Consider the following 10,389-nt stretch of genomic DNA (forward strand, 5'->3'; position numbering starts at 1 on the left):
GAATATTCAAATGTAATCCCTTTTGTAATCGTTAACATTTTCATAAGTAACTGTAATTTAATTACTCGTTTTTTATTAGTAACTGTAACTGATTACAGTTACATTTATTTTGTAATTAAATTACGTAACGCCGTTACATGTAACTACCTGGGTTGGCTCAGCATCTTTCGTAAACCCTGGTCGTAGGCCCCGAGGAAGCCACGACGAGGCACGATCAAGCCCCGGACGAGCCCCCGGAATTGACAGTGGAAACGCGACTGGCCCTGGCACGCACTAGCACACCCGCTTTTGGCCCGACAGTGGAAACGCGGCTATTGTGGGCCGTATACAGCAGTTTTGGTTTCTTATAAGCAAAAATAGATTGCATTAGCACCCCCTTTTGTCGGCTGTCAATGTCACTTTATCTGACACTTTTTCTTTGACGATGAACCAGCAGGCCAACGGCCGTTGGGATGGACGACCATTCTGGACTTCTCCAAAACATCCAGATGGCCAGTCCGCTCCTGATAGCAGCTAATCACTCAGAAGTCTTGCTAATTCACAAAAAAAATAACTTGCTCCCATGTTGAAAAATAAGGTGGAAATAAGGCTGAAATCAATATGCAAGATTTGAATGATACGAGTCTGATCAAGTGAAGATTGTGTTGGATCATGAATGAAGAGACAAGAGTTTGGGGTGGAGAAGAAGAGACTTTTATTAATGTCACTTACTAGTCAAGTGCCAGATGAGAAGTGGTGCATGAGAAGAGAAGAAGTGGCTGAGAACACAGACATCCCAAGTACATATATCACCCTCCCTGTCTGCTCAAGCGTTGGCATGCGTCCCAGTTCCTGGTGCACCATATACTGGTTTATCAGTTCTTACCAGAAACATAGGAGGCCGGTCAGCCTTGAGTATAAAGCTACAGTTATACGTTACACAGCATGAGCAGAATTAAAATTCATTTAGTTTGAGAGCCCTCAGGACTATGCTTTCTCTATTGTGTTAGATTCAGATTAACATTTTTCAGAACCACTTTTTCTTCTGTACACCAGATCATCTGCAGTAAGCACAATGTGTTTGAGAGCCCTCAGGATCAGCACATCCATGTCATTTTTTGTATCAATCTCCTCGTGGTAGTTCTTCACAGGGAAGATGTGGCTCACAGGGACACCAACTGAATTGAGAGCACTCCTGCATCTGGAGAATGAAGAACACAGGCTGAGTATTTCTGGGGGGTTGTGATATATATAAAAGAATATGCTCTTAACACATATTTATGTTTGTGACATGTTATAAATCTACTTGTGTGTCAGTGCAAAGAGCAGCTTCAGTTATTAAAACTCAATCATCGTTTTTGTGGAACTAGCTATACTAAATGATTTGCAGAAAAAATAATTTAAATAATGCAGTGTATTATTATTATGTTGTAAAGCCCTATACTGTTAGACAAATCTTCAGGGGTGAAGCCAGAGATCTGACCCCACATTCTCTATCTGAGAACAGAGAGGACCTGTAATACCTTATCTTTTATCTTCTTGCTATGGTAGATATGTCTTAGGTTTTCTTTGACTAGTGGGCACACTTCATCCACCCTCGTCATGATGACTGCCTGAGGAATTCCTGTTGAATGGAAACATACATTTAAATATGGATTAATTGTGTGATTTTGCATTCTACATCATTTTTCTAGATGTGTGTGGCATGAAGAAAGTTTCAAAAACTTTGAATGAGCCAAATAAAGTTGACTATTTAAATATTTGATTTTTAAAAATGTATTATTGTTTTTAGAATCCTACAAAAAACTTATTAGTGAGTCTTCTTTTAGTGAGTCGCATTTATCATGTGGTTATTTTAACAGATTATTAAAATGTATTGCTGATACTCACCCAGACTGCTGGCCTTCTGTCTAATATATCTCATCTTTCTGAAGACATCATCATCCATCATTGATACTTTGTCAGCTGCTATGACGTAGACCAGGCAGTTTGTCAGATCCTCAAGGTTTGTTTCACTTTTGCAGTCATTTTTAGCAGAAGCAGTTGGATTGAACTGAATGTAAAAATAAAAGAGAAAAACAAAGAGGCGAGAGGAAAGGCATTATTTTATAATTCTGCGCTGTCAATGCATTGTTTGAATAACATTGAAATAACTTCACAAAGCCACTTTAAAGCTGAGTAAATTAACAGGCAAAAGTTTCCTCCTCACATTGTGTCCTTCCTTAAGGAGACCCTCAACGGCTTTGGCGATGTCTTCTTGATGTGCACCACGTGATTCTCCGGATTCTAAGCCCATGATGTCATTGAAGACAAAAGGCAGAACTGATTGTCCATTTCTTATGTAATAAGTGCTGTACTGTAAATAAATGCAGAAGTATAAAGATAAAATAAACAACTTGGGTATTTCAAATGTATTTGAAAAAAAAACATAAAAAAGCAACCAGCACATAAAACTAGGCATTTGGATTAGTTCATGTAGATGACTTCTTTTGCTTGTTGGTGTAGAACAGGGTTCCTCAAATTAGTTTTTCACAGGGGCCGAACGATACTGCCACACCATACCAAGACAAGGGCCACTTATCGACTATATATATACTTTCACTTTTCACTTTCACAAGACAGGTTCCTTCTCAAAAAATTGAGCCATTTTGTGAAAAAAAAGTTCATTATTTTCCATAATGTAATGATTAAAAATTAAACTTTCATAGTATTTTAGATTCATTGCACACCTACTGAAATATTTCAGGTCTTTATTGTTTTAATACTGATGATTTTTGCATGGTACAGCTCATGAAAAACCCAAAAACTTCCTATATCTCAAAAAAATTAGCATATTTCATCCGACCCAATAAAAAGAGAAAGTGTTTTTTAATACAAAAAGTCATCCTTCAAATAATTATGTTCAGTTATGCCCCTCAATACTTTGGCTCGGGAATCCTTTTGCTGAAATGACTGCTTCAATTGCGGCGTGGCATGGAGGCAATCAGCCCCTCGTGTGGCACTGCTGAGGTGTTGTGGCGGCACAGGCTTGCATTCGATAGCGCGCCTTAAGCTCATCCCGACGTGTTTGGGTCTTGCGTATCTCTCACTTTCCTCTTCACAATATCCCACCAGATTCTCTATGGGGGTTCAGGTCAGGAGAGTTGGCAGGCCCTTAACTGCACAGTATACCATGGGTCACGTAAAACCATTTACCAGTGGTTTTGGCCACTGTGAGCAGGTGCCAGGTCGTGCTGGAAAACGAAACTCTTCATCTCCATAAACGCTTTCAGCAGATGGAAAAACAGCATGAATGTGCTCCAAAATCTCCTGAATAGCTAGCTGCCATTGACCCGCCCTTGATAAAACCCTCAGTGGACCAACACCAGCAGCTGCACATGGCACCCCAAACCATCACTGACTGTGGGTACTTGACACTGGACTTCAGGCATTTTTGCATTTCCTTCTCCCCAAGTCTTCCTTCCAGACTCTGGCACCTTGATTTCCGATGTGACATGCCAAAATTTGACTTTCATCCGAAAAAAGTACTTTGGAACCACTGAGCAACAGTCCACGTGCTAGCTTTCTCTGTAGCACCAGGTCAGGCGCTTCTGCCGCGGTTTCTGGTTCAAAAAACGCACACCTGCCTGAGCACGGTGGCTCTGGATGTTTCCTACTGTCCAGACTCAGTCCACTGCTTCCGCAGGTCCCCAAGGGTCTGGAATCGTCCTTCTCCACAATCCTTCCTCAGGGGGGTCCGGTCACCTCTTCCTCGTTGTGCAGCGTTTTTTGCCACACTTTTGACTTTCCCACAGGACTTCACACTGAGGTGCCTTGATACAGCACTCTGGGAACAGCCTATTCGTTCCAGAAATTTCTTTCTGTGTCCCTTACCCTCGATCGCTTGAGGGGGTCAATGATGGCCTTCTGGACAGCAGGTCAGGTCGTCAGTGCTTACCAATTGAACTTTTGCCGGTTTGTGAGTAATGAAGCAGGCTGGGAGTTTTTAAAAGCACTCAGGAATCTTTTGCAGGTGTTAAGAGTTAATTAGTTTGATTCAGATGATTCGGTTAATAGCTCTTTAAGAGAAATAACCTTTTCATGATATGCTAATTTTTGAGATAGGAATTTTGGTTTTCATGAGCTGTATGCCCAAAAATCATCCGCTAGTACAACAATAAACGACCTGAAATATTTTCAGTTGGTGTGCAATGAATCTAAAATATATGAAAAGGGTTAAATTTTTATCATTACATCTATGGGAAATAATGAACTTTTTCACAATATGCTAATTTTTTTGAGAAGGACCTGGTATATGTATTTATATATATATATAATATATATATATATATATATATGTGTGGATGTGTGTGTGTGTGTAGAATAATAATAATTATTATTACAATTACTTATATTATTGTTTGCTTTTGTTAAAATAATCAAAAGATGGGCATAAGATAAAATATTCAGATTTACCCCCCAGTAGTCTATTTTATTCAAATTCAATTATTAGATCCTGTCAGCATTAATATTTTTATACTTAGATTTTTGAGGGGGATCAAACTGTAACACTGTGTGTCCCAAACCAGAAACAAAGGACACGCGCAAGAATAAAAATAATCTTTTCCCTGTAGTTTTGTCCTAACACCCACACCAGCAACACGTGACAATAAGTCACAGATTGCTATTTTAGAAATGTTTTTTATTTTCTGCGACACTTCTCGGCAAGGAACAACATAAAATAAAATATGCTTTATTCAGTGTTATTTAAAAGTGTCTAATGTGAGTGTAAATAAATATTTAGCATGGATCTTTTATAGCCACAGTGAAAGCACAATAGAGATTTTACCTCAGATCTTGAAAATAAATTAATGCTTAAAAGCAAAACTTGCGTTAAAACTGTGAACTCACTGCGAACCAGCCATTAAGAACAAGATGGTATCCCTCCACTCAAGACTGTTCAGTCCTCTATTTTCCGTGTACACTTTTCTTTACCTTAAACACTCGCCATGTGTTGGTCTGTCACACGTATCTACACGTGCCATTGCAAAGCATTGGGAATCATTATGAACTTTGTGTCAAAGCACGTCATAACTAGAACGTTGTCAGCAGTTTTTCTGTTCTGATTATGTTGCGCCACATCCAGTTTAGACAGCATCACTTATTAATCAATAAGTTCTTTTTGTATTTTGTTGCGTCCTGCGCTTTTCGACTCTCGCATATCGATGTAGACACAAGTTTAGATGTTGCGTTTCTGATGCTGTGTTTTAATTTTCATGCCACATTTTTTGAAAGTAGGTTACGGGCCCAAACATTTTTATCCTCGGCCCGTGGGCCGCTATTGGAGGACAACGCGTGGTGTAAGAAGCTCCTAGCTGTCTATAGGAGTGGATTTTTTTTGTGTTTGGCAGTGAATCCAGTATGCACACTTAAGTAATTCATAGTCATTTTAAAAAGGTCATGAACTAAGAAATCACTATACAATATGCAAATCATTCTGTAAGTTTCAAAACTCAATTTTCTTTTTTCAAAATACACCTGCACTTTCCGCCAACATAAATTGCCAGATTTTCAGCAAGCAAAAGATGATGAAAGTGGGCCTTTAGTCATGATTGTCATGATAACGTTCAATCTTTTTAATCGTTATCTGGCTCGGCTCGGTTTGTTCATCAGTTCTCTCTTCACAGCAGTTCAGTCGTGTACCTGTTTGAGTAAAACATGAATTACTCCGGGGATATTGGTTTATTTGAAACTCAGAGGGAGTGTCAGCCACGTTAAAAAGTTAACAGCTTAAGTCATTTGTGGATTAATGAATTATTGGAGATGCGAACCGTTTCAAACGATTCAGTTCGATTTGTGAAACTGGTTCAAGACAAGATCCGGTTACAATCGAGTGATTCGTTCGCCCAAACCGGATAAACTAAACTGCAGTGTTGTGAACACGCTCACAAAACAGACACCGGAGAAAGACATGACAGTGAATAAAGTCGTAGTTTTTGCTATTTTTTGGACCAAAATGTTTTTGCGAGGACTTCAATAAATTCTAACGGACCCTCTTGATGTCACATGGACTACTTGAAGATGTTTTTATTACCTTTCTGGACCTGGACAGTTATAGCCGTTACATACATTCTCAATGGAGGGACAGGAAAGCTCCTCGGAAACTAAAATCTAAAATATCTTAAACTGTTGTTCAGAAGATGAACGGAGGTCTCAACGGGTTTTTGGAACGACATGAGGGGGGAGTCATTAATGGACCATAATTTTAATATATTGGCTGAACTAACCCTTTAATTTACCTTAATTTAAGATAGTAGGCCATAGTGGGAGAACAGGGTGTTGGGGAAATCACCTTTTTTTCTCTTTTTTAATCAAAACGCATTTTGGCAAGTTCCAGCAATTCAGTCACCGCCATAAAATAGCTAAAATATCCTGCATATTCATCGCTTATTTTTTGTCAAGAAAACGTGCCGCAAAATCAAGGATTTTTGCCCGCGACAATCAAAAAAAAAATAATTAAAAAAATCCACATTTTTCTGGAGGGACCTTAGTTTAAAAACAGCTTTTATTAAAACCAAGCTCAGAAAATGACTCGTTTTGGAAGAAGAACATCCCTCACACTCATTTGCCATCATTAGCCCCGCAAACCAATCTTTACATACACTGCCTCTGTAAACCCCGCCGCACCCAATTCTACGTCGGCTGACCTCTTTAACCCCACACCACTGATTCGTGCACAATTGTAGGAGGATAGGAAATATTAGAGAGACGCAAACACAGGATTATTCGGTAACACTTTAGAATACTGTTTCTTTACTGCATCCCTGTACAGGGGAATTATTGAAGAACTAACCAGGTGATTATTCATTAATTAAATCAGTTATGTACTTCAATTTTTATGATTGTGTTAAGTAAACAGGTAGGCTTAATCAATAACTTAGGTATTCTGTCATACCTCATGAAGAACTTACTATTTAATTAATCTACTAGTTAATGTTCAAGAAAAAATAAACTATGTAGTAACTACTAATGAAAACAGTTTTATAACCAATTACATTGAATTGTGAACCCTTTCACATAAATGTTTATTACCGAGAAGTAGTATATTAGTATGAAAATTCAATATTCATAATGCAATAAATTTTTATAGAGGTTTTGCCTGTGTAGTGAGTTTGTGTTTGTGAGTGTTTTGTCAGAAATTTGCTTTCCGATACATACTTTAATTTACATACTGATTAGTTAACACATCTTCCTTAGTTAGTTAAACATTAAGTTTAATGAATAATCACTTGTTAGATCTTCAATAAATTCCCTTATTAGTTATGCAAGTAAGAAAACAGTATTCTAAAGTTTTGACCAAACCTACTGTTTTGCTTTACTTTTACCTACAGATTTATTTTTAAAGGGAATCATATTGAACATTGCTAAAAACGAATATTATTTGTGTATTTGGTGCATGCAAATGTTTGTGGTTTAAGGTTTCAAACAACACTTTCCACATAATGTACATTATTTTTTTCTCCTCCTAAAGGTGGGGCACCTTTCTGAAACCCGCCAATTTTTTACAAAGCTTATCATTCTGAAAAGTGAGGTGTGATCTGATTGGGCCAGCTATCCCAGTGCGTTGTGATATGGCCTGAATTCCTCGAGTATGTGATGGAAATGTGATCGCTTGTGTGACCCGGCGCAATGAAACAAAACCAATAAAACCCGTTACAACGGAGGCATTTCTTGCATCCAGTGGGCACATAATTACTGATTATAATGACTTACACTGTCTTTTTTACATGTTGCGTTGCCATGTCGACGCCCGCATAAAACTCAAAAAACCATGTCTGCATTTGTGATCTAGAAATGACTATTCACAAAAGCCTACCCTTTCTACACTGCTTAAAACGCGCGTTTGAATCATCCCCCCCCCCCCATTGGCAAATACTTGTAATAAACAAAATGGAACTTACAGCTCTGTAAGTCAGATCAGCGCGCAGAACTGTCCTTACACAGTTGGAACTGCCCCACTTTATAGAAACAGCCTTGTGCACAGAAGCATTGCAAGGCTAACTGGTTCAGAACAACAATCCTTGATCCTCTATAAATCGTGGCAGCCCCCCCCCCCCCCCCCCAACATCTGTATATGTGGGTTGGACTGTCGTGCGACATTGTTTAAATACAACTTAACCACTGATTTCTAGTGTGTCCTCTTTTGGAAGAACAAACAATGTAAGTTTCACTTTCACAACGCAACCACAGCATCTTCACCTACATGGAAGTGCAGCCAACAGCGAGAATAAAAGTTGTGCCTTCTTTCTTTGGTGTGAACATTTGGGCGGCATTATGCCAAATCTTACCACATCGTGACGTAGAGATTGTGGAGGATGTGTTAGAAACAGTGTGAATTATCGCTTAACTTTATATAAGACATATACTTTGGATTTGAGAACTTTGCCTATACTGTCTTTTATGCAGCATGCTTGTAACACTGTTAGACGACATCCATTTTGAGGTATAAGGATTATTAATGTATTAGTTAACTTATGAGTATTTTTGTCCTGTGTATTATGATCTCCTTTCAAACAAGTCTGTGTGATTTGTCGGCAGCTTTTTAAAGAGACTGAAAGTAAAAATATTATGCAGTTTCTGAGTCAGACTGAGTCAGAGCGCGTTTGATAGTTTAGCACTGAATACATTGTTAACCCAAATGACCTGTGTATATTTTTAGTAGAATCTAACGCAGCAGCATCCATATGTGTATTTAAAACGGTTGGCCAATCACAGCAGTATAATCTAATGTGTGTGTGTGTGTGTGTGTGTGTGAAGCTGGACCACAAATCCAGTCATAAGGGTCAATTTTTTTTTTTTTTTTTTTTTTTTTTTTATTGATACTACATCATCTAAAAAGCTACTTAATATCCTAATGATTTTTGGCATAAAAGAAAAAACGATAAGTTTTGACCCATACTAATGTATTGTTGGCTATTGCTAACAAATATAACCTTGACCATGACTGCTTTGTATTTATATATGTCATAGAGTTGTGGCTTCCTCAATAGGTTCATTCGTTCTTTGTAGAGTGTGTAGCTTAACATAATTTAGTAAACAATTTATTTTTAAATGAAACAATAGGGGTTCATATACTCACTGTTTTTGTAAACTTATACCAGACGCCACCAGCATTATCAACAAGAGCTTTCCTGTTGTGATTCTTCTTTGAAAAACACTATTGACCTGAGGTTGATGAAGCTGGATTTTCCTGCTCCCACTTCCACCAGCTAGCAAGATCCTGATGTACTTAACTTTTTGAATCACTCAGCTTAAGTTCCTTCAGTTCTTTCTCCAAAAGTTCTTTCTTGCTGTTGAAAGGTGGCCTTTTTACAAAGCAATGTTGAAGATACAGTCATCCTTTTGCTTGTACAGATAGATGATCATTTTTCATTTTTAAAGAAGAATTATTTTCCACTTACTCCCAGGGTGTTTCTCCATGGATTTATCAAATTCTGTTAAACAGAGATAGAAATTAATTTATGATTTTGATTGCTGCAAAATAAAAGATAGATATGAAATAGAAAATCAAGTCAGTATTTTCTCAAACAATCAAAGGAATATCTTCAAAGGTTTTTTTTCTCAAAATTATAGTCTTAGATTAGACATTGACCAATCTCGCCTTCAAAAGGAATAACATAACTAACAACATGAGGGTTAAAACAGGGAACTGGTGATGGCTAACATACAAAACAAGCGCAAGAAAGGAAATACCAAGAACGACCAAACAGGTGAAATGTGACGTTGTGTGCTGGTTAAAAAAAGAACGCTGTTTTAAGGTTTAAAAGTATTCAATTAAGCCTAATTTTAAAAGCTAAACGTTCAAAAGTTCAAGTAGTTTTTTGCTATTATTAAAAAACTAAAGGATTCAATATAAATATTATAAAGTCTGAGGGAGCTCTAATTTCAACCAAGTACAAAATGTAAAATGTTCTGGTTAAAAAACATAAACTTGAATTATTTATTTTCTGATTATTTTCTAATGTATTGTATCCCGGAAGATGGCATATGCGGGTGGCAGAAGGTGACTTCGCTCAGAGGCTTGCGGGGATCCATTCAAGGGAGGATGAAGTGTGGGAGGATGCCCAACCAGCACAATCGCACTGCTTCGGCAGTTCGGTTCAGGGGGGACTGAAAAAAAGGAAAGGGACAAAAGCCTGGTAGCCCCCCAAACCATAGCTGCAGCAGGGGACCCAAACAGTGCTGAGAGGGCAACCTCAGTATGTTGAAGGAAAAGAGATTGGAGGCAACCCTCGAGAGCGGAGATGCGCACTGTCCCCCTTCACTAGTCACACAACAGGAATCCAAACGCAAGTATCCAGAAATGCGCATCAAGATCAAGTGGCCAGGGCAAACATGCAAGAGGTTTGGTTGTAGGCTCGATGCAGACCT

General features: G+C 38.2%; 1 pseudogene; it reads right to left on the bottom strand.

Annotated features, from left to right (window-relative positions):
- Positions 1-970: 970 nt before the first annotated feature.
- LOC109071563 lies at positions 971-9,141 on the bottom strand (annotated as a pseudogene).
- Positions 9,142-10,389: the final 1,248 nt, after the last annotated feature.

The sequence above is a fragment of the Cyprinus carpio genome, unplaced genomic scaffold, assembly GCF_018340385.1.
Source record: "Cyprinus carpio isolate SPL01 unplaced genomic scaffold, ASM1834038v1 S000006515, whole genome shotgun sequence".
NCBI classification, from domain to species: Eukaryota; Metazoa; Chordata; class Actinopteri; order Cypriniformes; family Cyprinidae; genus Cyprinus; species Cyprinus carpio.